Source organism: Heterodontus francisci, chromosome 26 (assembly GCF_036365525.1).
Source record: "Heterodontus francisci isolate sHetFra1 chromosome 26, sHetFra1.hap1, whole genome shotgun sequence".
Taxonomy (NCBI): Eukaryota; Metazoa; Chordata; class Chondrichthyes; order Heterodontiformes; family Heterodontidae; genus Heterodontus; species Heterodontus francisci.
In genome coordinates, this window is record NC_090396.1 from 54,439,512 (window position 1) to 54,466,254 (window position 26,743).

The 26,743-nt window shown below is 41.0% G+C and overlaps 1 protein-coding gene across 3 annotated transcripts in view; it reads right to left on the bottom strand.

Moving 5' to 3' along the window:
* Positions 1 to 26,743, bottom strand: part of LOC137384367 (transmembrane channel-like protein 6) — a 112,211-nt gene extending 85,468 nt beyond the window's left edge. The window contains exons 1-2 of one of the 3 annotated variants that reach the window (XM_068058302.1): positions 26,588 to 26,743; positions 8,244 to 8,317 (exon numbers count right to left, since the gene is read on the bottom strand). The gene's annotated coding sequence lies outside the window, so the exon portion shown is untranslated. Of the gene's footprint in view, positions 1 to 8,243; positions 8,318 to 26,265; positions 26,541 to 26,587 lie in introns of those variants that run through there. The other 2 variants (XM_068058301.1, XM_068058304.1) reach the window with 2 other exon arrangements.

Sequence of the window (26,743 nt, forward strand, 5' to 3'; positions counted from 1 at the left end):
CAATAAACTAACCGCTTTCTTGTTTAAACTCAAGAAAACCTGTTTGATTGGTTCTTTTATGATCATAGCATATAAAAAGAGTTAAACACTCACTGAATTGGTAAGCATATCCGCTGTTTCAAAGAAATAAACCCTGTTGTGGTCAAGCAAGGAGAGAGACCCCTTCTCACCTGATCATAACACTATGCAGATTGTTAATTGACCTTGACTACATCTGTTCATGTCTTGTAAGTGGTTGTGTATCCAATGTTTAACAGTAAGCTATGATTTTTGTAGTCAGTAAATAGTTGATGGTGGTCCATGATGTGTGCTCAGACTCAGTTTTGATGAATTGGCAAGAAAGCATTAACTCACTCGCTCAATAGGGTAATGCTATTTTAATCAAGTGTTGGTAAAATAAATGTATTTCTATCTTAGCTGGTTAATGGAAGGACAGTTCAGCAAGCTGACTCAGGTATCACTCACTCCTAACCCTAAAACTAGATGGCAAAACTCAGATAGCTCCTCAGTAAGGAGTAATAGGGAGGATGTTAAGGATTCATCCAGCTGCTTGGGATATTTGTTAGGTTAGCAAAACTCAGCATTCTTGCAAGACCCTCCATTTTCTAGCATTACATTTTAAATTCCAGACATTGGCTTAGTTATTATGTACATTTTGTCAATTTTTCAATGTCTATTAATATCACCTAGCAATCTCCTGTATTTCTTCCAAGCAGACTGCTGGTCATTGAACCCATTAACTTCTGCTTTAATGATTATAGTCTGCATTTGTTTGTCTACTTCTCCTCTCTCACTTTTTTTTTTCTGATTGTTAAAATGGTTGTTCATCTTTCAATTTTCAACTCTGAGCAAGGGTCTCACACACAAAAGCTAAATGCCTTTTTCATCTCAGACAGTAAAAGCTTTGTCATGCATGTGCTAGACTGGGGATGTGCTGGATAAGCAAAAACTCTGGTTAATGAAGAGTTGCATTTACTAAGGCAACTGCCCTGAAGTTAGCCCCGCGAGAGCGTAGAGTACCCAGGGGCGGCATTGGGAAAGCTGATTTGTAATTTTTCCATGATCCTTTAAGTTAGGTGCAGCAATATAGTACACGGGAGAGTCTGCCCTTTCCAGCAAGCCATCCACGGCGGAGATCAGATGCAGAACCCCAGAGCAAAAAACGTCTGACTGCAGGGACCAAGAATCCCATTACAATGAATGAGGAACCAGTCACCGAGGCAAGGTAGCATTTCTAACTGCAGATGGCTCCATGGAGAGCCAGCATGGACTCGATGGGCTGAAAGGCCTCCTTCTGTGCTGTAAATGACTCCATGACTCTATGGCAACCTGAACTGCTGCTGAAATTCCAGATAATGGAGCTTACCGGTTGGTAAATGCCAGATAACAAAGTTTTTATTGTATAATAAAAGCAAAATACTGCAGAAGGAGGTGTAATACCTGCCCTTTTACCTCCTATCTCCTCACTATCCAAGGCCCCAAACACTCCTTTCAGGTGAAGCAACGATTTACTTGCACTTCTTTCAATTTAGTAAACTGTATTCACTGCTCACAATGCAGTCTCCTCTACATTGGGGAATCCAAACGCAGATAGGTTGACAGCTTTGCTGAACACCTCCACTCAGTCCAAAAGCATGACCCCGAGCTTCTAGTTGCTTACTGTTTCAACACCCCCACCCCCCCAGCCCCCACCACCACCTGCTCTCATGCCAACATTTTAGCCTGCTCCAATGTTCCAGTGAACATCAACGCAAGCTCAAGGAGAAGCACCTGATCTTTCGGTTAGGCACTCTACAGCCTTGCGGACTCAACATTGCGTTCAACAACCTCAGAGCATGATTGGCCTTTTTTAAAATATTTTATTTTTTAACAATGTGCCTGCTTTTCATGTCGCCAGAGCTGCTCATTAGTCAATTAAAACTCTTTCTGGACTAACGCTTTGTCTTTCACCACAAGCATTAATACACTCTTTGCCTTTGTCCCAGGACAGCTTTGTTATTTAATCTCTTCTTGCCCTTTGTTCTCTCCCCCACCCACCTCCCCTTCACTTGCTTAAAACCTAAAACTATTTTCTAACCTTTGCCAGTTCTGATGAAAGGTCACTGACCTGAAACGTAACTTTGCTTCTCTCTCCACAGATGCTGCCAGACCTGCTGAGTATTTCCAGCATTTTTTGTTTTACGGGATAAGATCTGACCTGTTGTGCTTCCAGCATTTATTTGTAGTTTTTTTCCCCCTATTTACATTTCTACTGTAAATATACCCCTAGGGTGCCAGTATATTATTCAGGCATTCAGAAAGGAGCGTAAATACATTCACAAACAAAATAAAGTGTTTTCTGATTTCTTGCTTTAAAAGTAGCATTTATAAAATGTTAAAAGAGCTCTCAATCTATGAACTCGGAATATGACCAAGAACTAGATAGATTATTTCAAAGTTTTTTGCTCAGTATTACAGTTGCCAATGGCAATTTCTGTTGCTACAGTATCCTTTTCAGTTCTTTATGCACTCATCTACATATTCGGGGCTACAAATATCAAAAGGAGATTTTAAAATGTTTGATACATAAACAGACACTGCATAACTGCTATCAAAATAACGGAACTATAAATAAGGAATTTTTTTCAACCATAGAACAAGGGACAGAATTACAAAGAAAGAGACTTTCATTTATATAGTGCCTTTCACGACTAATGCTTTACAGCCAATGAAATATTTTTGAAGCGTAGTCACTGTTGTAGGAAATACGGCAGCCAATATGCACACAACAAGCTCCCACAAACAGCAATGTAGTAATCTGTTTTCAGTGATGTTGATGTTGATTGAGGAATAAATACTGGACAGGACATTGGGGATATCTCCCCTGCTCTTTTTCAAAACAGTGTCATGGGGTCATTTACGCCCACCTGGAATCAGCAAATAGGGACTCAGTTTAATATCGCATCCAAAATATGGCATCCCTGACAGTACAGCACTCCCTCAGCACCGCACTACAGTGTCAGCCTTGATTTTTGCACTCAGGTCCCTGGACTGGGACTTAAATCCACAGCCTTCTGACTCAGAGGCGAGAGTGTGACCAACTAAGCCATAGCTGACAGTCAATTGACATTCAATTAGGTATAAGGTTAGGATTCAGACAAGATGCAGTAAGACACTTTTTAAAAAGTCCTGACAAACACATGGACAGCACGTGCCACAAACTTCACTACAGCATCCAACTAAAAAGGTGTTACATTTCCATCTTCCAAAAATACAAGTACTGTACTGAAATCCAGAATAAGAGGCTGACTTGAGAGAAAGTAAAGAAGAGATTTGCTTCTTTTCCTTTGCGTTCTTAATGTTAAAGTAATGTGAATTTAGTTTACTGTAGTTATTGGAAAATTTGAACTTGAGGATAATGACAAAGTTCAGAAGGACTGAAGAACAAAAAGACTCATAGGCTGCCAAAATATTATCGTAATTTAACAATTTTACAACAGTATGTCAATTACAGGGCTACTGGATTTTAGCTCCAGAAATGCTCCAGTTAAACTGAATGCTTTGGCTGTACGTTTAGAGTAGAACTTTACTCACAAGTTTCTTGGCTTTCAAGTCTGTACCTGAAGCTTGTTAAATGATTAATATTGTGGAGTATTTTTAACTTCCTAAGTTAGATCAAGACATATCTTTGTAAGCTCCCAATCATGACAGAATCATAGAAATTTTAAGGCACAGAAAGAGGCCACTTGGCCCATGATGTTTGAAGGAGTTTGCTGCAGTGAGGTAATTACCTTATTCATATCTTCAAAGGAGCAGGAAAATAGTTGTTATAAATCATCCCATATTAAGACACCTTTTTTACTTAGACAATTGACAGGATCGAATAAAATCTCAACTTCATAAAAAACATACAAACAGAGATGTCCTTTTTATATGGTGTGTACTCTAAGCTTAACAAAAGGATTTTGTATTGATATACACTAATGATGATGGAAATCCCATATCAAATGGGTAATGCAATAATCAATATTGTATAAATATATCCAGAAAACAAATGCCAGCATCCTGGCTCTGAAATACAATTTGACTTATGTATAAACAAGAACATCTTTTTAATTAGAAACTACCAGGTCAACTGTCGGTAAAACTGAACAGGTCACTTTACACTGTAGTGAAATTTTGTCAGTAGAAATTGGAGCTAAAATAATGGCATACTAGTGTGCAGGCTATGATGACAGTAACACAGGTGGCTATCTCACATAATTAACTTTTAATATTATGGGTGAAAACATAATACTAGGGAATTTGTGCATCACAGTTAAGAAGCAAGGCCAGTGCTTCCCTGTGATCTAAAGCTCCCGGGCCAGTAGGTGATCATCATCAATGCATACGAACTTACATATACAATGGACAGATGCGATGGGACAACACAGGGACAGGGTTCCACAAATTGGAGCAGCTGTGGGCATCTGAAGATTAGAACATAATCAATTCCCTCTGTCTTCTAAAGCTGCAACCTGAAAAGCCATATCTGATCAAGGGATATGGAGATTGGCTGGGGAAGTGGAGTTGAGGTCCAAAGTCAACCATGATCTTACTGAATGACGAATCAGGTTCAAGGGGCTACTCCTTCTCCTATTTCTTACATTAACTCACTGGATGTGGGCATCGTCAGCGAGGCCGACATTTATTATCCACCCGTCATTGCCCGAGAAAATGTTGGTGAGCATCGTTTTTGAATAGAACTGAGTGGCTTGCTAGGCCATTTCAGAAGGCAGTTAAGAGTCAACCACATTGTCGTGGGTCTGGAGTCACACATAGGCCAGACCCGGAAAGGATGGCAGATTTCCTTCCCTAAAAGGATATTAGTGAACCAGATGAGTTTTTACAACAATCTGGATAGTATAATGGTCAACATTATGGATACTAGCTTTTTAATTCCAGATTTAATTAGTTAATTTAGTTTAAATTCCCCAGCCATCATTGTGGGATTTGAACTCATGTTTCTGAATCATTAGTCCAGGCCTTAGGATTACCAGTCCAGTAACATAACCACTATCCTACAGCACGCCCATATGTTCTTATGTCAGGTGAATAAAAGAAGACCTGAGCAAATAAAGTGAGGAAATCTGTAACTGTGATCAAAGTTAATACCTGTGCATTAGTTAGCTGAACAAGTACAGGGGATCAAGCAAAAAAAAAAAGTCTTCAAGGTGTTTTCCAACTTTAGAAATAGTAATTGGGCTAACTGCAACTCACAAACTGAGATCTTCAGAAAAGACACACCCTGGGAGAAAAAAATGTGTTTCCTATTTAGTCATTTCATTAAGCATCAAGCATGTGGTTTCTGCTTTTGTTTGTTTTCTCTCTTGTCTTAAAGGGACACGATCATGGCAAAGCATTTAATAATTTTTATGCAGAGAGAAGGGCATGATATGATTGTCACTGCAATTGTCCTACATTTTTATTTTCTTTGGAATTAAGAAAACACAGAGCAAAATTGCATTGAAAATACTTGCAGCTGGAAACCAGCTGTAGCATTTAACATGTAATTTCTGCTCTTGAACAATCCAAACTGCACCATTAAATAGGATTTGCATTTCGAATGCACAAGGAAACTTTTTTTTTTTTAAGAATTGAGGCTTATGCTAAATAATAAATCTGGCTACAAAATACAAGCAAAAGAAAAACTACAGTATAACCTCCAGTTTTCTAATTTCAAACCCAATATTAGCAGATGGTTAAGAAACAGGAGAGAATAAAGATAGCCTAATACACTATTCACAAAAACCTATGATGTGCTTCAATGCCACTTGAGCGTGTCTTGCTGGGCAACTTTCATTTTTCAAACCAGCCATTGAGATTTCTAAATGAGTGGAAAGTATAGCCTTGTTTCTGGTACAGCCCCAAGTGTGCTTAGAATTGTGATGAATCTACCCAGAGTGGTTTCATTTGGAGCCTAGGGAGCCAGGCTCAAAGTTCCCTTTATTACTGATTCTTTAATTTGTTCATGGGATGTGTGTCACTGGCATTGCCAGCATTTATTGCCCATGCCTAATTGCCCTCAAAGATGGTGGTGAGCCACTGCTTTGAGCTGCTGCAGTCTACAGTTCCAAGTCAGGATGGTGTGAAACTATACCACCGGGTCAAAATCCTGGAACTTGCTCCTTAACAACACTGTGGACGTACCTACACCACATGGACGGCAAACACATCATTACTTTTAAATCTTCACTCCTCCAGATGTACTACAAGGATCTTGTGAGTGACAGACTCAAGAGCCCAAGTGTAAAAAGCCAGCTGTTTGATCAACCACGAAGGCTGGCATGCTATAGCAGGATGTGTCTGGGAAGTGAATACTTCCAAACACAAACACTCTTGTCATATTTCCTATGCTGGAATGCGTCTTTCCAAAGCCAAAAAAACTGAATGATTGAGGTGGGAGGGAAACCCTCCCAGTGTTCAAAATACCATTTAAAAAAAAATGAATACCGTGTTATTAATTTTGGATTAAACCACCATCTGCAAGAACAAGAAATGACATCCAATCTAACAGGCCCTCAAGACTGTTTTTTTTTATAAAGTAAATAGCTAACTGCGTATTACAAGTTTATTTTATTATTTAAGAGAGTGGAACAGAGCAAGTCACAGCTCATGGAGGCATATTCTAAAATGTTGAACATTGACAAACACTTCCACACACGGCCAGGATTTTACGGGCTCCCGAGGTGGGATCGGAGGCAGGGATGGCACGGAGAATCGCAACGGGTGGCAAGGAAGCAGACAGGCCAGTGATCTTCCTGGGGACGGGCTAGGTCCACCCAGAGGGACATTGAGGCCCCTAAGTGGCCTATTAACAGCCAATTAAGGGCCTCTTCCACTGTTGGTGGGATCTTACCAGGTGCGGGGATGGGGAGGGGGGTCCTCCGCTGTGCAGGGAGGACGCCCTGTAAAACGAGGTGCCCTCCCTGGCGGCTTTGGGAGGGGGGGGGTGCCACTCCTTTGTGGGCAATTTGTGGCCCAAAGAGGACCCACACCAGGAACCATTTCACACCCTGGGACACACCCCCCCCTTGCCAAGTCCTTCCACCGGCCCCGGTGACCCCGCTTCACCTACCTCTTCTCTGGGGTTCCGGCACTGGGCCTGGGTCAGAGGCCCCCACAAAACTGGCAGTAGCCACTGCTCTCAGTGGCACTGCCAGTACTACTGAGCTGTCGGCCCTGTGTGGCAGCTCTTGGAGGCGGGATCCCCGTCCCTTTAAAGTCTTCAAAAAGGGATGGGATCCCGCCTCCTAAATCTTGGACAATAACCGGAGGATCGCTCCATGGGGTGGGTGGAGGAAGGCATAGGCAGGATTCCCCCCACCTTTTCAGCCCAGTTCCAGCAGCCCCACCTCCAGCACAAAGTTCAGCCTCCTTTGGAGAAGCATGTAAGAGATGCATGTTAAACGTGGGTCTTTGAGGATGCAAATTTTCTGAGGGTTGGGGAGAGGTATGTACACGTCCATGAAGTGAAGTAACTAACTAACTGAGCCCCTTGAGAAACTAGTTGCCACTTGAGGATCAACTAGCCACACTGGAAGATACTTTCCACAATAGGGTCATCACTGAGATAGAGCAAAGCGATAGCAGACAGGTGGCAATCCCTAGGGCATGTGAAGAGTAGGCAGAAACATAAAAGAAACCTACAGAACTACTGAAACCAGGCTAAAGGAAAAAATAGGAATTGGCACAGAGTCTGTGTGGGCAGATCTTGATGATAGAAATTGAAAATGCCAAAGGTCACCACAAGTTAAACGGAGGTTAACTGCTGCGAGAAGGCCTCAGTTGCAAACGAGTCAAACCTGCTGACAACTGCGTGGAAATTCTTACTTCAGTAAACCATTAACCGGTATGGACAAAAGGATTTATTTTTGTAATTTTCCATCTTTTTCTTAGTCTCAAGTGAGAAGAAACAACATTTCCCCCCACCCGCTCCCACTGCCTGGCAGAGGCCACATTCAAAGTCAGTGAAAGCTTGGAAATAAAAAAATAGATTATGTGGTTTCTTTTTTAATAGTCTTGGATTTATTTGCAAACTGATGTTCTTAGACATTACAGTGCCATGGAGCCAAGGATGGGAAAGCGATCAAAACAAGTGGCAAAGTTGCTAAAAGCTCTATTTCATCTTTAAGTCTTCAGCATTTTTGTTACCCCAGTTTGTAAGGCTAGGCTTTTAAAATCGATTCCAGAAGTGTAAGAACTTTAAATTCAAAAGTACTCACAAAATTCTCGAAGTCGTCTGAAGAATTGTTCAAGAAAACCTGCATCTACACATCCACTTTAATGAGCTAACAGTCTGACAAATACAGGAAGAAAATATGTCAAAGGGCTACTCATGTTTGAGTATTCCTGTTGTTGCACAATACTGTTTCAACATGTCTGCCTCACCTCTCCCTCACTCATAATGAATGATTATATGCTGTGAGGCACAATCAGCCACCCCTTTGAGTAATTAGAAAGGAAATAGTGTTGTCACTTTCCCAATTACATCTGTACTTGCCCAAAGTAATTGAAGGTTAAGAACAAAATCTATTATAGCTTAATCCAAACTGTTACTGTAGAACTCTGTAGTTCAAGGAATAGTTGAGACAAATAGCATGGATACAGTTAAGTGGAAGGCAGATAACCATGAGGGACAAAAGGAATAGACAGATATGTTGATGGGGTCAGCTGAAGAAGGATGGGAGGAGGCTCATGTGGAGCATAAACATCGGCATGGGCCTGTTCGGCCAAATGGCCTGTTTCTGTGCAGTAAATTCTTTGCACTTATAGTACTTTTGCATTGCAAAGTGTATATCGTAAAAACAAGAGTTGTAAGCAAACATACATGAAACTTTCATGGTGGCAAGATTGTAATTCAAGACGGGCAGGGTCTCAGCAGCTGCACTGTGCATCCTGTGGTTACTGGTCTCAAATTCGCAGTGCACCAAGACTGCAGATGTGCTTTTTTGGTACATTTCCTCAGCAAGCGTCACCATGATGTGCACAACTGAGTATTTACTCAGGCCTCATTTTTTCACCCTTGCTTACAAAAGTACATCTCCTATTTTAGACACCAAAAAAATTAGCCGCCACATTAGGAATCAGTTATTTAATTTGAGAGAAACTGGACAGGACACTGAATTAGCAATCCAGAGGCCTGGAACAATAATCCAGAGAATATGTGCTTAAATCTCAGTTTGAGAATTTAAATTTAATCTAAAAAGAAACACATGACGCAGGAAGAGGAGTTCCAATAATAAGATCTTTCAAACTGATTTCTAGCAATGGGTTCATCAAGTACTCCTTGGAAAGCATCCCAAATGGCCCTTTATGAAGATCCAACATTAGATTCCTAGTCAGTGCTGAGCTAGCAGATCTCAATTAATGCAACAACAGTGGCATAACAATCAGCTGCAATATTCAAGGGCTAGGAAGGAAAAGAAAACAAATTCAGTGTTCTCTCTCCTGATTGCTACCTAGAATGTGCAAATATGTAGGTCATATTGGACAGATCACAATTAGCTCTGATGAATGCAGAATTGAAAGACCAACCAACACTTCCCAGGGGGTGGGGGGTAATTTGGACTTTGTTCAAGAGAGAATCGACAGGCGATTTCGTATCTTCCCTGAATACTGCTGCTTCATTATCACCTGTTTTACATTAAATGCACAAAAGGCAAAAGTACCCCCACTATGCAAAAAACCTGAGGACTTCTTTTGCTATATTAAAAGGTGCTATATAAATGCAAGTTGTTGTTGTTGTTATCAGGCTCACAGGAAGAAAGGCGCTGAGTGAGGGAGAGGTGAGGCAGACATGTTGAAATAGTATTGTGCAACAACTGGAATATTCAAACATGAGTAGCCCTTTGACATATTTTCTTCCTGTTTTGTCAGACTGTGTCAACTCATTAAAAGTGGATGTGTAGATGCAGGTTTTCTTGAACAACACAATACCTCAGTCGACCTCAAGAAATTTGTGAGTACTTTTGAATTTAAAGTTCTTACACTTCTGCAATCAATTTTAAAAGCTTAGCCTTACAAACCTGGGTAACAAAACTGCTGAAGACAAAGACGAAATAGAACTTTTCACAACTTTGTCACCTGTTCTGATAGTTTTCACATCATTGGCTCCATGGCACTGTAATGTCTAAGAACATCAGTTTACAAATAAAACCAAGGGGTGCAGGTGCTGGAGGATTGTACCCCAAAGTGAGACAGTGTCTTCAGGGTAGACAGGAAGGCCAACTGGGGTTAGTTACCTTCCTTTAGGAACAACCACTCCTTAACTAACTGTGACATTGATTAACTGCTGCAACATTACGCTTTGACCCTCTATTTTCTCATGCACGTCACCCAATTTTCCTGCATCAGAAATTTTCCACATGGGCGGATAGATGCCACTGTTGTACCTGGATTGGAACAATGTGGCTAGAGGCACAGATTATTCCTAAACACAAGTCTTTAGCACTACAGCTGGGATGTTGGCAGGAGCCATAGTCTTTGCTGTATCTCGTGCATTTAGCCATTGCATATGCTTGTCTCCTTATCTTGAACATCAGATCGATGCTTTCAATCCTGCTGTCTCTCTACAGGAACCTTGCCCAAATTCTTGCTTCCTGTCGATATGCTCCAACAATTTTGCATGCTTATAATGCTCCTTATCTTCTTGTTCACCCAACATGGTTCTATCGCAAAATATTCCTGTTAAACTTGCATTTTTCTTCTGTATTCTACTGATTGCATGTTTCCCCCACAGACATTTCCTGATGTGGTACTGGACATGTACCCAGTTGATGTGAAGAAAGAATGTGTATTTATAGTGTGCCTTTTGTGGCCTCAGGACATCCCAATGTGCTTCAGAACCAATTATTCTTGAAGTGTGGTAAAACGTGGCTTCTAATTTGTCTACAAGGTTCTATAAACAGTAATGAGATGATTGACCAGTCAACCTGTTTTTGTGGAGTCGGTTGACAGATGAGTGTTAGACAAGACGTGACCAGAAGACCCTGCAGCATTTCCAGGTACTCCATTGAGGTGTCCGCCAAGATTCTGTGCTCAAGTCCCTGGAATGATCTTCAACTGACAACCTTCTGACACAGACAAGAATGCTGCCAATGAGTCAAGTGTCAAAGTGTAACACTCACCTTTCCTTCTGTGCATACTTCTTGATTTGATTGATGTGCAAAGCATCGTAACACTTAACCAGGGCAAACATTATGCAAGGTAATTCCTATGTTTAAAACCAAATTTAAAAGGAAGTGTCTGCAGTCATTTTATTTGTCATAGAATTCATCTACAAGTTTGAAGCTTTCAAGGAAGAAAATAAACTCTATCTCGAGTATGAAACAGAAGACAGTGGCTCCCTCTGAAACAGCAGGTTTGAGTTGATAGGCAGGCCACATCCTGAATGCGACGTGAGCCAAATGAAAAACAATCAACACAATCTGGGAAAAGTAAAATATATTTGCTCTTGATAAAAGGGTAGCAACGTTCCTTGAAAGCTTAATCCCTTTTACCAACAATACATGCACAAGGACTTTCTGATCCTTTCCTGTCAAGGCATCACTACAATAGAAACAAGAACATTGTTTGCTCTGCAAAGAGAACTTGAAAAGTTTCAGCATTGCTGCCTTTGTTAACTGATTCACAAATGAAGCAACCTTACTGAACAATTTAGCACTATTTTGTAGGTACTTTCTACCACCTTCGCCAATCACCAAGAAGGGCATCACTGAGGTTTTCCAAAGGATTACAATCAGCTTCACTTACGGGCCAGTTTTACTGAATTTTACACTGATTGAATGCAATTATTACGTCACAGAGATGCAGAATGTGTACCCGCACAAGTACAATTTAGGTAAACACAATTCAAGTTCAGGCTACTTATCCTGTTTGTAACCTTATAGCACTCAAGCTTCACAACAACTGCAGTATGTCGGTATATTTAAACCTTAAAAATGTTAATTTTACAGAAGCACACCAGCAGTAATATTTCTCAATCTGTCAGCTCTCAGTGTCATTTACAACATAGACGTAGGCCATTCGGCCCATCGGGTCCATGCTGTCTCTCCGTGGAACAATCCTGTCAATCCCATTCCCCCACTTGATGCCTGTAGCCTTGCAACTTTTTTTTCCCTTCAAGTACCCATCCAATTTCCTTTTGAAATCAGATTGTCTCCGCTTCCACCACCCTCGTGGGCAGCGAGTTCCAATGTTACAGTGTTAAATTTTTTTTTCAGCTGATGTTCAGACATCATAATTCACAGAACTCTGCTTGCCCTGAGCAAACCACAATGCGAGGGAGTGGTGGGGGGGGGGGGGGGGGAGGGCAGTACAACTCAATGCTGTCCACTTGCATTGCTCTCAAAGTGATGTCAAGCCTGAAGTGTAACTGCAGCAATTAGTAAATACATTCATGCAATAATTCTAAAAGCCATTTTATGCTGTACACACTGTGCATATAACATTTAAAATCCAATTATAAGTGCACTATTAAATAAGGTGAAGAAAATAGTCTGTTCACTTGGAAGTAGATTGTACTGTGCAGAGGCACAATAAAACTAGAGGTTTTGTAAAATTACAAAAAAGAGTGATTGTTTACAAAAGATTTTATCTTAGCCCACTGGGCAGACTTCTTTTTAGGAAATATTTTTTAACAAAACACTATCGAGTCCTTATCCTGGAGGTCCCCTGACAAAACAAAATATGCTTACCATCTGCAGATTTTTGATAGTATGTACAAATGATGGCCAGCAAGTTGAAAATATCATTCCTTTTTGCAGAGGCGTGACTTCTCAACCTGATATCCTGCTGCACAATATGAATGGAATGTTGATGCAGCTGCATTAACCCTTTCAGCACTTTTCCTATCTCTGGATTGTTTATCAAAATTATTTGAACATGATCAGTGCATTAGCAAACTAGTAAAGGCTAATCGGATTTAAAATAGGATGTTATTTCCTCCTAAGGCCCAAAGTTGCTGTTTTCTCTTTGGCTACCCAAGGACTCACTATCACATTATATTGTGCTTCAATGCTGCAGTATAATCGCAGAAACCCGATCCACAACTCATAACACTGTCAAAATCATTCAGAGCTTCGTACTCGATACCAACAAAGCTCCAACTGGCCAGTACTCGATATCATTACACGTTTCAAACAGCATTAAACCCTCCACAGATTACAGATGGGCTCTCAGTGGACAGTGATAACGAGAGCTTTTTTTTTTGGTTAAACCCTTCGCAACAATATTAAGTGTGATATTATCAATGACAGCAAACCATGTCCATCACATCTGATTTCCTGATCAAATTGAACCATTGTAAAATGCATAACCTTTGATCCATTTTATGTTTTGTGGATATGACATCAGAGATCAATTCCTGGGATGAGAGTGTTGTCCTACAGAGAGAGATTGAATAGAATGGGCCTAAACTCTGGAATTCAAAAGAATGAGAGGTGATTTCATTGAAAGTGGTAAGATTTTGAGAGGCTGTTTCCCCTGGCTGGAGAGACTGGAACTACAGGGCATATTCTCAGGATAAGGAGTCGGCCATTTCTGGGACTTCGATGAGAAGAAATTTAGTCACTCGGAGGATTGTGAATCTTTGGAGTTTTCTATCCCAGAAGGTTTTGTGTTCTCAGTCATTGAGTATATTCAAGGCTATGATCAAGTTGCGGTCAAAGATCAACAATGATCTCATTAAATGGCAGAGCAGACTGGCAGGGCCAGATTATTATTCAGCAGATCTGCTTTAAAGGCCGGCTACCAACCCGAACCTGACGACGTGTTGGGTTCAGGTCGGCTCAGGTTACACTGCCGGGTCCGGCATTCGGGCTCGGGTCGGACATGCTCTACCACAGGTAAGTGGCTCCAATGTTGATTTAATTTTTGGACTAGAAAGGTGGTTTTGTTACAGTTGTTTTAAGTTTGTGCAGATCAGCAAGAAAGTGAAAAATGGAAGGTAAGTTAACTGATGATCGGGTCGGGTCAGGTCGGGCGTGGGAACAAATGGAAGGACTCGGGCTGGGTCAGCCTTGGGTCAGATGTGGTTCTGCCGGCCTCAGGTCAGGGTTTTTTTTTGTCGACCCGAGCCAGCCTTTAATCTGCTTTATTCATATGAACGAGAAGCTGTTAACAGAATACGTTAAATATGAATAAGAGCAACAATGTTGATACACAATCATTCTTAGTTAAGTAGAATTTGGTGCATTCTGCAAATGGGAACATTTGGAAAATAGGCACAAACAAAATTGTAAAAGAAAATATGTGAAATGGAACTTTTTAAATGAGTATATATCAAATGACATTTTGGGTTTTACAAATAAGGGCACAAAGCTGAGGTAATGATAGAATACTGTGTGAGATGCAGGGCTCAAAACTATGCAAAGGAAATTAAAGCCATTGAGTATATAGCACAGATTCACCATGCTGATATCAAGTTGAGACACTATTGTCATCAAGAAGGACTTGAAATACAGCAACTATTTCCTGTTGAGCAGAGAAGGTTTTGTGGAAATTAATCAAGTTTTTAAAACATTTTGAAGAGTTTTGATAGTGAATAGGGAAATATTGTTTCTTTTGGTGGAAGAGGGGTCATCAATTTAAATAAGCGCTACGATAATAAGGAGAAAGGTTATGAGAAATATCTTTACACAGGTGGTTGTTGGCGCATAGACTGCAAAGCCACAGGGAGCAGTTGATATCATTCAAAGGAAATAAACATTTGAACCAGAGGAAGATAACAGGGCTACGTTAACAAAACAGGGCAATGGATTACTTTTGGATAGGTCTAGGCAGGAGCTATCAGACACAATGGACTGAATGAGTGCTTTGTGTGCTGTAAAGTTGTAGTATTGACAAAATATTTACTGATTTTAATATTCTAATCCTTTCCCTGAGTTAAAAGCTGCAGGAGTTCAGCTTTAAAGTTAATCATGTCCTCTTAAGGGTTGTGGAAGCCACTTCCTATATCAGCCAATACTTATTTCAGATGTTGTCAGTGTTTGCAGCAAAAAAATAAATAAAAAATCAGCTTTCAGACTAATACGGTCATGTGCCAGACATATATTCACACTACAGAAGCTCAATTACAACTTAAGACAATATTAAGGCCAAAAAATTACTTGCTGTTTCATATGGGAAAGAATCATGATCCATCTGATAGCCAGCAATTTATCCATATACTTTCCCTCATGTGCATCAAGGAATTAAGCTTTCCTTAGCGTGTATTAGCTAGAATGCTGGACACTACAGGGTCAATTCTTTTGTTCCACTCTGTGCCCGAGTACTAGGCAGTCAGAGAGCACCCAAAGCATGTTCTGTCTCTTTAATGTGAATCTGTCTGTATTTGTTGGCTCAGGTTAATAGCAAAGACCTACAACGCTCCAGGCACAGACTCAGCCTTGGCAAGGCCTTAGACCCGAAAAAAAAAGGAACAACTCCTACTGCAATCCTGAGAAGCTGGCAGCAGCAACAGCAGCAGGATAGTGTCCAAGAAGTTCTGTTAATGGATGTTAAATACCTAGTGGTTGAAGGTAAAAGGGTGATTTGGTGCTGGGCGTTTATTAGGTAATTGTACTCAGATGTATATATAAAGAGCCAACTGCACTGACTGGTGATTATTATGAAGAAGTTGGCACCACGGGAGGCTCAGCTGCACAGGAGGGGAGGAAAAGGAATGGGAGAGCTATAGTGATAGGAGATTCTATCGTAAGGGGTACAGATAGGCAATTCTGTGGCCACAAACGTGACTCCAGGATGGTATGTTGCCTCCCTGGTTCTAGGGTCAAGGATTTCACAGAGTGGCTGCAGGACATTCTGAAGGGGAAGGGTGAACAGTCAGAGGTCATGGTACACATTGGTACCAACGACATAGGTAGAAAGAGGGATGGGGTCCTGAAACAAGAATTTAGGGAGCTAGGTAGCAGATTAAAAAGCAGGACCTCAAAGGTTGTAATCTCTGGATTAGTCCTGCTGCCACATGCTAGCGAGTTTAAGAATTGCAGGATAGAACAGATGAATACGTGGCTGAGGAGATGGTGCAGGAGGGAGGGCTTTAGTTTCCTGGATCACTGGGACTGTTTCTGGCAAAGGTGGGACAAATTGGACAGGTTGCACCTGAACCAACAGGATCAACATCCTTGCTGGGAGGTTTGCTAGTGCTGTTGGGGGTGGGTGGTTAAACTAATTTGGCAGGGGGATGGGATACAGAGTGGAGTTACAGTAGGGGGTGATGCACAGTCAAATATATAAAGAGAAATAGAGTCAGTCTGGAAGGCAGAGCAAATATCGACCTATTAAAAAGGCACAAGTGCAAAATGCAATGCTGAATTTTATCTATTTTAATGCAAGAATTCTTACTAGTAAGGCAGATGAATTGAGGGCGTTGATTAGCACATGGGATTATGATATTATTGCTATCACACAGACATGATTGAGGGAGGAGCAGGACTAGCAGTTCAATATTCCAGGGTATAGAATCTTCAGGCATGACAGGGGAGGGGGTAAAAGAGGAGGTGGCATTGCACTGTTGATCAAGGTGTCAATTACTGCAGTAAGGAGGGATGACATCGTAGAAGGTTCCTCAAATGAGACCATATGGGTAGAAGTTAAAAACAAAAAGGGGACAATCACTTGGCTGGGAGTGTACCAGAGGCCTCCAAACAGTCAGGGAAAGATAGAGGAACAGATATGTAGGCAAATCTCAGAGAGATGTAAAAGTAATAGGGTAATAATAGTAGGGGATTTCAACTTCCCCAATATCAACTGGGATAGTCTTAGTGCAAAAGGCTTAAAGGGGGCGGAATTCTTAAAATGCATACTGGAGAGCTTTTTGAGCCAGTACGTAGAAAGTCCTACAAGAGAAAGGGCAATACTGGACCTAATCCTAGGGAATAAAGCTGGACAAGTGGTAGAAGTAACATTGGGGGAGCATTTCAGGGATAATGACCATAACTCGAAGATTTAAGGTAGTTATGGAAAAGGGCAAAGACAGACCGGAAATAAAGGTACTGAATTGGGGTGGAAAGCCGATTTCAGTATGATAAAACAGGATCTGGCCAAAGTGGACTGGGAGAAGCTACTTGTAGGAAAGTCTACATCAGACCAGTGGGAGTTATTCAAAGAGGAAATAGTGAGAGTTCAGTGCCAACATGTACCTGTTAAGTTGAAGGGTAGGACCAACAAGTCCAGGGATTCCTGGTTGTCAAGGGATATGGAGGATTGCATCAGGAAAAAAAAAAGGAGGCTTATGGCAGATTCAAAGCGCTGAAAACAGCAGAGGCCCTAGAGGAGTGTAGAAAATGTAGGGGGGTACTTAAAGTAATTAGGAGAGCTAAGAGGGGACATGAAAAAACACTGGCGGGCAAGATAAAGGAAAATCCTAAGGCATTTTATAAGTATATTAAGGGCAAGAGGATAAGCAGAGAAAGAGTAGGGTCCATTCGGGACCAAAGTGGCAATCTGTGCGTGGAGTCGGAGGATATAGGTGAGGTTTTCAATGATTACTTTGCATCTGTGTTCACTATGGAGAAGAACGATGTAGGTGTAGAGATCAGGGAAAGGGATTGTGATATACTTGAACAAATTAGTATTGAAAGGGAGGAAGTATGAGCTGTTTTAGTGGACTTAAAAGTGGATAAATCCCCAGGCCCAGGTGAGATGTATGCCAGGTTGCTATGTGAGGCAAGGGAGGAGATAGCAGGGGCTTTGACACAAATTTTCAAATCCTCTCTGGCCACAGGAGAGGTACCAGAGGACTGGAGGACAGCAAATGTGGTACCATTATTCAAGAAGGGTAGCAGGGATAAACCAGGTAATTACAGGCTGGTGAGTCTAACATCAGTGGTTGGGAAACTATTAGAAAAATTTCTGAGGGACAGGATTAATTTCCACTTGGAGAGGCAGGGATTAATCAGGGATAGTCAGCATGGATTTTTCAGGGGGAGATCGTGTCTAACTAACTTGATTGAATTTTTTGACGAGGTGACCAGATGTGTAGATGAGGGTAGAGCAGTTGATGTAGTCTACATGGACTTCAGTAAGGCTTTTGATAAGGTCCAACGTGGAAGATTGGTTAAGAAGGTAAGAGCCCATGGGATCCAGGGCAATTTGGCAAATTGGATCCAAAATTGGCTTAGTGCAGGAGGCAGAGGGGGATGGTTAAGGGTTGTTACTGCTAGTGGAAGCCTGTGACCAGTGGTGTACCACAGGGATCAGTGCTGGGACCCTTGCTGTTTGTAGTGTACATTAATGGTTTAGATGTGAATATAGGAGGTATGATCAGTAAGTTCGCGGATGACATGAAAATTGGTGGTGTCGTAAATAGTGAGGAGGAAAGCCTTAGTTTGCAGGACGATATAGATGGGCTGGTAAGAGGGCAGAGCAGCAGCAAGTGGAATTTAATCCTGAGAAGTGTGAAGTGATGCATTTTGGGAGGACTAACAAGGCAAGGGAATATACAATGGAATGATAGGACCATAGGAAGTACAGAAGGCCAGAGAGACCTTGTTGTACTGGTCCATAGATCACTGAAGGCAGCAGCACAGGTAGATAAGGTGGTTAGGAAGGCATATGGGATACTTGCCTTTATTAGCAGAGGCATAGAATATAAGAGCAGGGAGGTTATGATGGAGCTGTGTAAAACGTTAGTTAGGTCACAGCTGGAGTACTGTGTACATTTCTGGTCACCACACTATAGGAAGGAGGTGATTGCACTGGAGAGGGTGTACAGGAGATTCACCAGGATGTTGCCTGGGCTGGAGCGTTTCAGCTATGAAGAGAGACGGAAAAGGCTAAGGTTGTTTTCCTTACAGCAGGGAAGGCTGAGGGGGGACATGATTAGATTAGATTAGAGATACAGCACTGAAACAGGCCCTTCGGCCCACCGAGTCTGTGCCGACCATCAACCACCCATTTATACTAATCCTACACTAATCCCATATTCCTACCAAACATCCCCACCTGTCCCTATATTTCCCTACCACCTACCTATACTAGTGACAATTTATAATGGCCAATTTACCTATCAACCTGCAAGTCTTTTGGCTTGTGGGAGGAAACCGGAGCACCCGGAGAAAACCCACGCAGACACAGGGAGAACTTGCAAACTCCACACAGGCAGTACCCGGAATCGAACCCAGGTCCCTGGAGCTGTGAGGCTGCGGTGCTAACCACTGCGCCACTGTGTATACAAAATTATGAGGGGCATTGATAGGTTAGATAGGAAGAAACTTTTTCCCATAGCGGAGGGGTCAATAACCAGGGGGCATAGATTTAAGGTAAGGGACAGGAGGTTTAGAGGAAAAATTATTTCACCTAGAGGGTGGTTGGAATCTGGAACACACTGCCTGAAGGGGTGGTAGAGGCAGGAACCCTCACAACATTTAAGAAATTTTTTTTTTAGATGAGCACTTGAAACACCATCGCAAACAAGGCATAGGGCCAAGTGCTGGAAAATGGGATTAGAATAGGTAGGTGCTTGATGGCCAGCACAGACACGATGGGCCGAAGGTTGTCCCATAGATGGATATGGACAGAGAAAGTACTTCCTGATGGTTTGTATAAAGCCAAGGCCAGACTTGGGGATTTGAGGAATGACTAGGCAACCAAGAAGTTCGAGTAGACACCCCAACAGCAGGAAAAGTAAGTTTGAGGATTATCCTAGCCCTTTTAGCAACATACTCATGAGAATGTAAGTCCATTGACATCAAAGCAGCATTTTTGCAAGGAGAGAAATTTCAAAGAGAAGTATTTTTAAAGCCACAAAAAGAAGCTGGAGATAGCACAGTGGCGCAGTGGTTAGCACCGCAGCCTCACAGCTCCAGCGACCCGGGTTCAATTCTGGGTACTGCCTGTGCGGAATTTGCAAGTTCTCTCTGTGACTGCGTGGGTTTTCGCCGGGTGCTCTAGTTTCCTCCCACAGCCAAAGACTTGCAGGTTGATAGGTAAATTGGCCATTGTAAATTGCCCCTAGTGTAGGTGGGTGGGGATGTGGTAGGAATATGGGATTAATGAAGGATTAGTATAAATGGGTGGTTGATGGTCGGCTCAGTGGGCTGAAGGGCCTGTTTCAGTACTGTATCTCTAAATAAATAATTAGAGGGGAAATTATGGAGGCTAAATGATGCATCCAGGGTGTGGTATTCTTCAATTCGGTCCATCCTACAAAAAGCTGGTTGTATTCACCTAAACGCAGTTCCAAAGTTTTATTGGTACTATGGAAAAAAAAAACTAGTGGGCATTTTCTTGATGCATGCAGACTATTTCCTGTGGGGATTTGAGAAATTTGTTGTAGATAAAGTTATAAAGGATTTTAAAATTGGAAGTAAAGCTTCTGGAGCTTTTAAATATATAGGATTGGACATTCGGCAGACTAAGTTGGGAGTAACCCTAAATCAACAGTCTTACCTAGAGAATGTTAATAGGATCCTGAAATTGGGTCAGATGCTCCAAAAGGAAGACTCTGCAACCAAGGAAGAGCTTAATTGGGCAATTAAACTGGTTGTGCACACAAATTAGGCTGGATGCTTACTATGATGTATTAGAATTGAGCACCATGCTGAAACATGCTACTGTTGGGGAAGTGCTGAAAGCAAATAGACATTGAAGAAATTGAGTTCAGACAAATGTACTCTCCAGGTTCCAGCCTTGGGTGACCCAGAAGAAATTAAATTAGTCACTTTTAGTGATGCTTCACGTGCTAATCTTCCTGATGGTTGTTCAAACACAGCAGGGTTCATTATATTTTTGGTGGGAAGAAATGATAAATGTTGCCCATTATCCTGGGAATTGAAGAAAATAAAGAAGATAGTTAAATGCACCTTAGCTGCTGAGACACTTGCACTGGTAGAAGTGATAGATATGTATTTGAGTATTTTTAAAAAGAACTCTTGTATAAGGGGCAATTGGAGAAAAATTCTTTTAGAATGTTATATAGATAACCATTCTCTCTGGGACAATGTCCATTCCATAAAAAGTGTCACGGAAAAGAGGTTGAGGATTTATCTTGAGTATAAAAGAAATATTGGAACAAAGTGAAATTTTGAAAACTGTCGTGCCTTTAAATTTGCGTCTAAGTTCTGTTGATGGATGTTAAAAGCCTAGTTGTTGAAGGTAATAGGGTGAACGAACAGGTCTTGGGTGTTTATATATCATCTGAGTACAATGAACTAAACAGCCAGCCAGCACTGGCTGGGGAGTGTTAGGAGTGGTATAATAAGCTCTGTGGCAAGCAATAAATAGTCTCCAACAAAGCATCCTAGTCTCAGTGTTTTCTTCAAACAGGCCTGGAAGTTTCTGTGACACAGCAGCAGCAGCAATGTTTTCTGGCATTCAAAAGCAGCTGCAATAAAGCCTCTCATGGTGCCCTCTATCCTCCTGACCCTTAATGCGAAAGGAACCTATCATCTTTGGTTCTCTGGTCTTTGTTGCCTGTCCATCGCTAATTCTGTTTTTTTTTTGACTGTCCCTCAAAATGTGCACCCTTCCACCATGGGACTAGGGGAGGGGGTGGTAAGCAAATGAAAACTGACCAGTTACATGCCCTCCTGCCTCACCTTTTTTGCTTGCACATGCTGATTGCCCACAGGGTAATCCAGAAGTCCCTGGGCAATATAAAGGGGGCAAACACCTTGTGTTGGGGGTTTCCTACTCCTTTTCCTGTCCTTTGCGCCTAAATAGTGAGCATTCTCCAGATGCATTGGACAGAAAAAATTGTCTGATTCATACATGCTCATGCTGTCTGGGTATGAGGTAGGCTTGATAGACCTGCTGTTTTTATTATGCCTGTCAATTTCATATACAATATCTAAACTACTAGCTGTTTTTTTATCACTTCTAAATGTAGAATAGGCGTGGAATTTACTGCAAAATCTGCAATGTTCAATATCACAATTAGACACCTTACAGAATTACTGACAAAGTTCAGCTAGCTATTACTGAGTGGTTCTTTTATTTTCATTCACTTCTCCCATATTGTATGGTGCAAGCACTGATCATCAGTCGAGCAGGTCAAGAACTTGTATTCAGTAAATGCACATTATTCAGAGATCTGTTCTCAGAGGGCTTGCTTACTTCATTTTCTGAAAGATGCAGCACCAAGTGAACCATTCTCCCAAGTAGAATATGGGACTAGATCTGATGGGCAGTCTATTCTACTGCAGCAACAAAAAAAAATTTGCATTTGAAATGCAAGGTCATGATAATGAAACTAGATAAAGCAAGACATGTAGGAGTGTAACAATGAAATGCTGAGTTCACCAATCCTGATATGACACATTGATACACTGCCATTCTTAACATGTTGTTTCACACAGTGACAGCACATAGGTTCACACTCAAAGCTACCACTCTCAACTGTGCTATTGCAGGAGTGCTGAGTACAGGCTAAGAATATCAGGCTGGTCTCATGAACCTCTTAACAACTGGTTCAAAAGTGGCATCACATGAAACAGATAGCAGGTTACACATCAGGCCTCTACAACAGGGAATTGTGTATCAAGTGGCAAAACCAAAACACAAACGGGACACTGACTTTATTTTGTAGAAATGTTCTTGATTTCAATAACTGTTAGCTTGGATATCATTTGACTGACACAAGGAATAAGTCAGCTGAATAAATAACATACTGCACTTCCCCTCAGTGATCTGTAATTGTGGTTTGACTTTACAACAAATGATTATAGACAACACTCCTTTGGACTGTGGACAATTGAGCTGATTCAGTCCTGTAAGCTTTGTTTTGCCAACACAGGGCAATTGAATTCACATCTTTCTGCATAACTAATACCCTAAAAACGAAGCCACAATCAAACAAGTAATTCATGGCCCAATTGAATTGTGGGTACTGCCTTCCAGAACCATGAAAGCAGAAAACAACCAGACATCACATGAAGTTATATTGTCTGTTTCTACCAAAGGTCAAGGGTCAGGAAGATTCAGAGTCATTAGTCAGAGCCATGAACTGAACCGTTTTACGGTATTGGACAAGGAGCTTAACCAATTAAAATGAGATATTACAGCTATTTAACAAATTGCTAATTGCTGAAGTCTGTATCCAGTACAAACTAAGGTGTCAGTGCAATAGTTAATAAACAATAATATTGGTTTGAGATAAGAATTGACCTTTTAAAAGTTGTTCCTAAAAGGGTAATAAGTTCATTTAAAACAATGCAGAGTATGGTAACTGCCAAAATTCACATTTATGGCCTAATTTTGGCCATGTGAATACGAACTAGTTAGATCTGTTACAAATTTTCCCTTTTGGATGGCAAAGGGCCATTTCAATCCACCACATTCACACACTATTGGATGTAAGTCAATACATAATCCAAAAGCAGAACAGCACTCAAAACTTAAAGAAAAACTTTTAATATTTCAACCCAACTTCCCTGCTGAGTCATGGGGTCCATACAGAAAATATTAATCTTTCTCTTCTCAAATGCTAACAGACTTGCGATGTAGTTCCCAGCATTTTATTTTAAGGTTTCCAGTTCCTTTTTTTAAATCATCTTCCCATGATGGGTCATGCATATATTCATAGTGTACATAGCTTGGTCCTCTATCAGACTAAGAGGATTCTTGGTTCAATTTCAGGCTCTATGGAGTTACTTAATTTCAGTTAGTGCAGTGAGGAATCCCAACTATTTGCCTCAGTGTTCTGAGTACCAGAGTTGGGTTAGAGTTGCCAGTTAGTCACAATCTGTTAACAACTATCCATGTGTGAGAGTGTGAGGGTGGACCTCTGCTGAGAACATGATCAGGTTCAAATATTCTCACACACATACAAAATATAGTCAGGCTATTGTCACTTTATCACACATGAATCCTATCTCGCAAACTCTGCACCTTCTGGAGATGAGACAAAATTGATAAAATTTCAAGATTTGGGAGGGGGAGGTGGAAGAGAAAAAAAATTGGGATTTAAAGAAAACAATCAAGAATGTTCCACATGCTGACAGTGATTATTCTCACTCTCAAGTTTTATAAATCTGTTATATATATATATATATATATATATATATATATATATATATATATATATATAAATGCAATGGTTTACTGGACATGTTGTGTTGATTGCAGTTATACTGCAGCCCATATGTACCTTACTCCTGGCATTATCACAATAGCAATGTGTGCTGTATATGTATGCTACAGTCAGACTGTATCAGCTTCATTATTGAATAAAAAGAAGTTCTAAATCAAACAGTGTATAGATCCAGACGATTAAGAGTCGATAAAGTGACAACAGGAGTTTGTGGTTTTATATTAACATCTTGTCAGTTACGTAAGATTAGTGCTGTGCCAGGAGCTGGGTCTAGATGTAGTTCCTTGTGTTACCAAATCCATTGTTTGGAACTGATAATTTTGTACTTCTCCCTCCTATTCCCATCCCTGCACAATGCCACACCCTTCCCCCCAACATGCTATCCATGTCCCCAGAAAGCAGAAACAAGACTTGGCTAAAACCAAGTGTCCTTTTTGATTAAACCAGTCATAAGGAATTGGAATCCACAAGTAGCTGAGACCTGACACAATCTCCATACAAGATTTTGACTAATAATCCACTACATCTACGTCAGAGAATAAGTTACATTTTATACCACACACCATGCGCAGGTTTTTTGTCAACTGGAAGTGTTGTCACAGGGCTAAGAAAGCATTTCGGGTAATAAACAGTAAAGAATCCAAATGTTTACAGTGGCACACTTCAGATATTGGCTATGCCCAGGTCTATGCCTAACATTTTGTGTTTCCAGCTCTGATGGGAATCTATGGCATGACTTTAAAGCAATATTCTACCAGCTTGCTTTGCCAAAACCATTACAAATTAAAAGATAGGTGACATGTAATCACTGAAATCACTTATAATTAATCAGAAGTTTTCAAGTGTTTCTTATTCTCAATTGTCAATGATGGTTCTTGCCATGAACATTGTTTTTACAGAACTGTTTGCTCTGAAGGCATTGAATATGATATACATGGTTAAAACAAGTACAGCCAAGCATTGTGAAATCGTAAAGAAAACAAATCCTTTGCTTTTGGCTAGTTCTGTTAATTCAATTTCATTGGTCAACTCGCAGTTTACAATGGCATAAAAACTGGCCAGCAGCCAGACTAGACAAACCATTATTCTTTCTGCTGCTATTTTCCAGATCAAAGCCTCTCCATGAATGACATGCAAACTTTTGTGAATGTGTATATATTTTTTAATTGCCACATAATCAAAATGACAAGTGCAGAATGTACTTTAATGTTTAACAAGCAATGTAAACTTCACCTCAACTCTCTGGCAGCAAGTAGCCATCAATCATACTTACACTTAGATTCTGGTGGCTAAATATCACATAAGCTTAATTCTTTTGCAAAACAGCTGGATAAATATCTTGTTACGTCACAGACTGAAGGTTATAAGGATAAGCATAAAATTGCTGAAAAATTCCCTCCAACTGGTTAGTCCCTGAGGTACTGGGAGTAGGAAAAGTCATTCCAATGAAAGCAAACAGTCAAGCACATTAAAATATAATGCTAGCTATTCTGAACCTTCACTCGATTGTGCTCAAGGTTAAGAAACTTTGAAGAACAATTTTCAAGCAATTAAATAAGTTGCATAGTCAAAAGAAAAACTGGGCTGAGTGGGCAGCATTCCAATTTTAACTATGCCTCTGGGTGAGACACTGGCTGTGAGGGATCTTCAGTTTTACTGAAGAATCTCTGCAAACCGTATACCTAGTGTTCTTTGATTTTTCTAACACTCGAGTGCTTGTACAATTTGGATGGAGAGAGTTTTCCATGGAATGTTCAAAATTTTGGTACTAAACACAGGAGGGGTCGACTTCACAAACTTTAAAAGCAGTACATTTTACAAGCGCTTTTCTTTATAATAACCCGTCTTTTCCGGGGCCAGTTAAAAAAATATATATAATGAACAGGCAAAGAGCATGTAGCCTATCTAGCCTGTTTCCTTCTAATTTGGGAACAAACACCACTAGGTAACACATTAGTGGATCTCTTGAACCGTCAATAGTATCCTGGCCTCTTTCTGTGCTGTAAAATTCTGGAATTAATTTCAACCATTTCTGGTTTCTTGCTCAGAGTGCGATCTAATACAGCTGTCATTCAGATAGCATCTTACTTACAATAGTCTGAAGCTCCTTTACTCCTTCCGTGTAACCATTAAGCACATTAATCGACTCTAAATAGGGTTCAACTCCTCAGGCTCCAAACGTTAAGTGGTTATTTACAAAAGCTTCCAATTACCTGCCCAGAAAAGGAATATCTGAGAATTTAAAGATGCAGCATTGCATTTGTTGCTGGGGAGTTGGAATCAAGAAACCTCTGAACTTTACGCCCCTTTCACCCCTTGACTGGGTTTTGAAAGACGACTTTTCTGAAATGTGGGGCGTTGGGTCCCAGGTAACTGGATCGCACAGAAACAAGTGAAGAACATGTCCTGGTTACAAGGAGTTCCTGAGCCGAACTCAGTGAGCGATCCTGTCCGAGGCTGAATAACAATCTAAAAGTAACAATCAACACGAACCCATCGCCACCTCAAACATTATATCCAAAAGAAGTTTCTTACCTCAGCGACTTAGAGCTCGCTCTCTGTTTCCGGCTTCCCAGTTGTGGCTCGGTTCTAACGCTCTTGTTGCTGTTACTTTGTTACACTGCCCGCCAGCTGAGCTCAGCCTTGGAGCTGCCGCAGCCTTCTGGGAGATGTAGTTCACATTCTGCTTCT